At 40.0% G+C, this 5999-nt stretch overlaps 1 protein-coding gene across 2 annotated transcripts in view; it reads right to left on the reverse strand.

Moving 5' to 3' along the window:
• Positions 1 to 3696, reverse strand: part of fhl3b (four and a half LIM domains 3b) — a 20553-nt gene extending 16857 nt beyond the window's left edge. For both annotated transcript variants that reach the window (XM_053641861.1, XM_053641864.1), the window contains exon 1: positions 3330 to 3696. The gene's annotated coding sequence lies outside the window, so the exon portion shown is untranslated. The remainder of the gene's footprint in view (positions 1 to 3329) is intronic.
• Between the last annotated feature and the right edge of the window lie 2303 nt (positions 3697 to 5999).

The raw sequence follows: 5999 nt of genomic DNA on the forward strand, positions 1-5999 counted from the left end.
TGGAACTACACCGTGTAAACTGTGGAAAGTCTGCTTAGCTTCACACACTTGTGCTGTGTAGTTAGTGTATTTAGTGTGTAGTTGTTTATACTGTCCTGTGTGTTTATCGTACTCCGTGCGACGTGTTTTACTCGCTTTGCACTCTGGTGTTGTCTTACACGGTTGTGTTATTTGCACCGCACGCGTGTTGAAGCCGCTGTATTGTGTTGCATCCCGAAGGCGCCTGTGTTATTTGGTCATTAGTCCAGCGCTAGCGTAGCAGCTGAGGCTTTCTGGTATGTTGTGGTGAAGATGATACAGTCCTGCCTGTACCATGTTCATCTCTGAGGTTGTGTTTAACTGGGAGTGGATGAAATGGTGGAATGCCGGTTACCCGCATAACTGTAGCCCTTAGCGTACATGCCTCAGAGCCTCAGAGTTGACACGGCTTCCAGAAAGATCCTCGGACTCAAGCCAAACACGACAGTACAAAAACGGAGCGGAAAAAAACCAGAAGTTTGTTTAAATTGCACCAAATATTTCACGTCAGTGGATTTGGTAGTTTACTGGAGGTAATAAAGTTAATCCTCCGTTAATCCCGACTGATCGCGTGTTATGTTTTAAGCCGTGAGTTACGAGTTCTCCTCGGGGAAAAGATAAATTTCGAACAGTGACGTGAACTGATCCGATTACAGGACAATTTTGTTAACAATGTCTCTTGAGTGGTATCCATACACACCTTTTTTCCCCCCACTTTTGGCATCAGAAACTCGTCTATGAATGTAGACATGTTATAAAATATAATGATCTGTAAGCATGCACCTTTATGCATGTTATGAGCTCCGGTGGAGCCTACAGGGCATCACGTTTTCTCCATTGGAAGGGCACACTAGATGGCATGTCATCATGATTTCTGGCATGTAAGGGAGCCTACAGGGCACTACAGCACATATTAGTCACTGGAAAGCCACCCTAGAGAGTGCATCACCATGTTTTCTCGCAAGTAGCAGAGCCTACAGGGCATTGCATCACATATCTACCATTGGAAGGCATGTAATAATGACTTCACGCACATAATGGAGCCTATAGGGCACTACATCACATATTATTCACTGGAAAGCCACCCTAGAGGGCATGCCACTGGGTTTTCTCGCAAGTAGCGGAGCCTACTGGGCACTACATCACATATCCGCCACTGGACGGGCACCCTACAGGGCATGTCATTGTGTTTCCGCACACATAGGTAAGCCTATAAAGCCCTATATAAGATATTCTCCAATGGAAAGGAACCCCAGAGGGGATTTCTCACATTTAAGAGCACCCTAGATTGCACTGCATCACATTTTCCCCGCACAGAGCAGCATCCCTGAGGGCACTCCATCATGTTTAAGTAAAGCAAGGGAGCCTATAGGGCACTACGTCATGTTTCCTTGCACACAGGGAAGCCAATAGGGCACTACATAAGATATTCTCCACTGGAACAGCACCATAGACAAGTGCACCCTAGATGGCACTTCTTCAAATTTTCTCACACAGATCAGCATCCTAGAGGGCACGTCATCATTATTAAGTAAAGTTGGGAAACCCATAGGACGCTACATAACATATACTCCAGTGGAAAGACACCCTTCATCATGCTTTCTCGCAAGTATGGGCACCCTAGATGATGCTTCATCACATTTTCTTGCACACAGCAGCATCCTAGAGGGCACTTCATCATGTTTAAGTAAAGTAGGGAAGTCTATAGGGCACTTAATCATGTTTTCTCACACATAGTGCAACCCATAAGCGCACTTCATCACTTTTTTCCATTTAAAGGGCGGCCACTAGGGCACTTCATCGAGCTTTCTCCACTGTAACGGCACCCCAGAGGGCATTTTATATACCATAAGGGTACCCCAGAGGGTTATTTTGACCATTGGGGCACAAAGGGGTCCACCAGTACAAAGCAATGACTCTGGAGACGTCCATAAATGTTAAATAAATGTCTCCTTACAGAAGTTTTTTTTTGTGTGTGTGTGTGTGTGTTAAATAACAATACATTTCTAATCCATTAATTATTAAGCTTGGATTATGTGAGCGTACAAGTCCCCGTGTAGGTCTCTTAGAGCCCCTGAAGGTTCACAAACAGTCCTGGCTATCAGCAAACTGTTTCCATAACACTTTGGCTTGATATTTAGCCATTTGGAATTTTGGTTCATATATATATATATATATATATATATCAAATATCACTTTTACTTCATAGCTCAGAATACTGACCGGGCGTTTGTGATTTTGTCAGATCCACTCAGCGCTCAGATGAACTGCAGCTGGAAGACACTGTGGGCGAATGTGAGAACGTGGAGACGGGAAGAGAAAAGAGGAAGCCGCAGAAAATTCCATGGACAGAAATAACTGGCTTTTTTCCTGCTTATTGTGTGACTACACACAGACTCGGGTCGTGATAATATCGCACGGGTGTCAAATACATCAGAGTCAATGCACTTAACTTCCACAGAGTCGCTGAGGTCGTTTGGGTTTACAAATGAAACAAGACGAGAAAGATCTGGTTTGGTTAATATCTAACAGATAGATCTGCTCAGATACGGTCATGCTCACATTTTTTTGCTGAGAAAAGATCTAGTTTATTAAGATTTGATATCTTGTAATGTAACTATACACATACAGAATGACATTAAAAAACAACAACTGGTGTTCAGAGAGGAAAAGAAAGGGAAGCGGACAAGACAGAGGGGAAATGAGGCTGGGTTATGTGTTTAACTGGTGAAAGTGTCACCAATAATGAACACACAAGACTTTTTCCCTGCAGTTTAGACCTCTTTTGTGAAGGACGTGCCGTGGAGATATAGGAGGTTTTCTTGAACAGTTCATGTAGGGTAATACTGTGTTAGTCACAGCAAAGCATAATACAAAATATGACTTAGAAATACAGGCTAAGACGATACTTTACTTTACATTACATTACATTACATCGCTTTACTTGACAGATTTCACTATTAAATTATTCTTCTATAATTCTTTCCAAAGGTTTTACAACATGACACACATATTAATTTACATTGCTTTAGTCTGCACCACATCAAAAGATTTTTCACTGTTTAAATAAAAGCATGCAAATTTTTTTTTTTAACACAAGCATATCTATAATAAACAGCTTATTATTTATTATATGTGTTTACTTTGGTGCGCGTGCACCTTGGTAAATAAAGAAAAGAAAAAGAAAGTAAAAACAGTTGCAAAAGGTTCAGCTGTGTAACTGCAGTGAAAGAAATGTGTAAGAGTTTCCACCTCGATGTTAAAAATGATCAAATATATAAATATATAAATAGATATGTATATATTCTTACCGTTTTCTCTGTAAACCTCCGGGTGTATCAGGTCGCGCGCACGGCTCTCTCTCAGTGAGGTATAAAACTCCGCGCGCTGAAAAGTGGTCCAAGTTACCACGGAAACAGTGGGCGGTGACGCCGCTGTAAAGCCCCGCCCACAACAGGAAACGCCAAATCTTGGCCACGAACGCACAGATCCAGGAAACGACTTCTTTAATAAACTTTAATAAATGATAATAACAATATTATTACCCATAATTATTAGCTTTCTTTCAGAATGAGATTTTCTAAAACTTATGTTTATAGTCTTTATTTTTTTGTATATATATATATTTTTTAATGAATTATATATGATGTATTGTTTGTTATTAATATGATATAAATTCACTAAAATATATTTATTCAATTTTTGAAATGAAAATAATTATTTTAAACAATTGAATTTATTATTATTATTATTATTATTATTATTATTATTATTATTATAAGCAGTAGTAGTATAATTGAATCTGATTAGACATTTTTGAACATCCTGTTTTGAATGTTATTTTTGTAAAGATGTATGTGTGTGTGTGTGTATATATATATATATATATATATATATATATATATATATATATATATATATAATAAACTACGCTACGTCACATAACACATGATGCCAAACATAGCATATTACACACTCGTTTTATGTGATATATTACAGATATGAACACACTTTGCATTTTGTTTTGTATTATTTAGTATAACAATTGAACAGTTTTTTAAAAAATCATAATTTTGATGCTAATTATTGTAAAACTCTTGTTACTGATTGGTAACAGTATCAGTATGTATCAGTCTGTAGTAACTTGGGGAAATATCACAGTCAGTGTTATAATAAATGTATTATAAAGTAAATCTAGATAAAATATATATATATTTTTTTTCCTGGTTCTGATCCACTTTCTGTTTCTACACAATTCGAAATCATTCACATTTAAGTGCGATGATGTTTCGGTAAGATATAAGTTGTTAAAAATCTGATTAAATCATTAAAAAAAATAAAAATAAATAAAAAACACTGAACAAATGAACCGGTTTATTCAAAAATGCACTTGTTAAATGTGTTATAAACATCTTCCCTAACTTTCACCAGTCGTTATCAATCTGAGCTGCTTCATGCCAAAGTGTCCTCATTGGCCATGCTTTCATGAAAGTGTGTTAATTAGGCATTTCTGTCCTCAAAAAGCACAAATCAGGGACCAGGACTGAATACTCGCACACATAATGTGCCCTGAATGATGTACACTATGTATGACACCTAGCGGCAACTGGATAGCATTACAGTCTGATTTTATAATCATTTATTATTAAACTACAACAACTGTTTAAATATATAATTTTCCCATCCAAGTTTTCAGTTTGCCCAAAAGTATATGGACACCTGACCCTCACAGCTAGATGACTGTGAGCTTGTTGGAGATCCCATTCCAAACCCATGGGCAGTGATAAGGCATTGCCCTGCCTTTGCAGCTGTAACAGCCTCCGATCGTCCGGGAAGTCTTTCTACAAGATTTTGGAACGTGTTTGTGGGAATATTTGCCTTTTCAATCCAGTTGAAAGAGGAGTAAGGACGCCAGGAACCGATGCTAGACGACGTTCCAGTTCCAGTTCCTTAAAGGTGTTCAGTGGGGTTCGGGTGCAGGAGTTCCTCGAGACCAAACTCTTCAAATCATGTGTTTATGGTCCTCACTTTGTGCACAGGAAACTGAGGGCGGGTGTGGGTGCAGGTTTTCGTTCCAATCAAGCAGGAGCCACGCCCGATTCCACCCGTTTGATCAGTTGAGCTTGGCTTTCAACAGACTCGGGTGTGGCTCCTGCTTGGATTGGAATGAAACTCTGCACCCACACCGGCTCTTCCCATTTAAGACTGGACACTCCTGTACTAAAATGTCTTTGTATGCTGCAGCATTATCCATCATCATCATCATCATCATCTCTCCTCCACCACACTATACTGGTGGCACTCTGTGTTCCTGTAGGTAACGTTCTCCAAGTGTTGACCAAACCCAGATTCATCGATCAGACTGCCAGATAGTGAAGTGTGACTCATCACACCAGAATACACATTTCCGCTGCTCCAGAGTGCAGTATCGGTGCTTTGCTCGGCCCCGCATATAGAGATCTTCGGCTTGTGTTCAGCAGCTCGGCCATGAAACCCATTTCATGAAGCACAGGTCTTGTTCTGATGTTGCTTCCAGAGGCAGTGAGTGATCAAACAAAAGATTTTTATCTTCCGCTTCAGCACTCCGTAGCCCCGCTCTGTGACTCAGCTGTTGTTGCTCCTAGACGCTTCCATTTCACAAATACCCGCACTTCCAGTCGATTGAGACAGATCCAGCAGCACCAGCTGACTTTCGGCATTCTGTACAACCCATTCTGACAACTGTTGTCTATGGAGAGTGCACGGGTGTGGCTACCACACCCGCCTGATTTTATTCACCTGTTAGCAATGGGTGTGGCTGAAACACCTGAACACACTAATTAGGAAGGGGGTGCACATACCTTTAGTGCATCGGGAAAGTATTCACAGCACTTCACTTTCCCCACATTTTGTGATGTTACAGCCTTATTCCAAAAGGATTCAATTCATTATTTTCCTCAAAATTCTACAAACAATACCCCATAATGACAACGTGAAAGGAG

The sequence above is a fragment of the Ictalurus furcatus genome, chromosome 14, assembly GCF_023375685.1.
Source record: "Ictalurus furcatus strain D&B chromosome 14, Billie_1.0, whole genome shotgun sequence".
Lineage (NCBI taxonomy): Eukaryota > Metazoa > Chordata > Actinopteri > Siluriformes > Ictaluridae > Ictalurus > Ictalurus furcatus.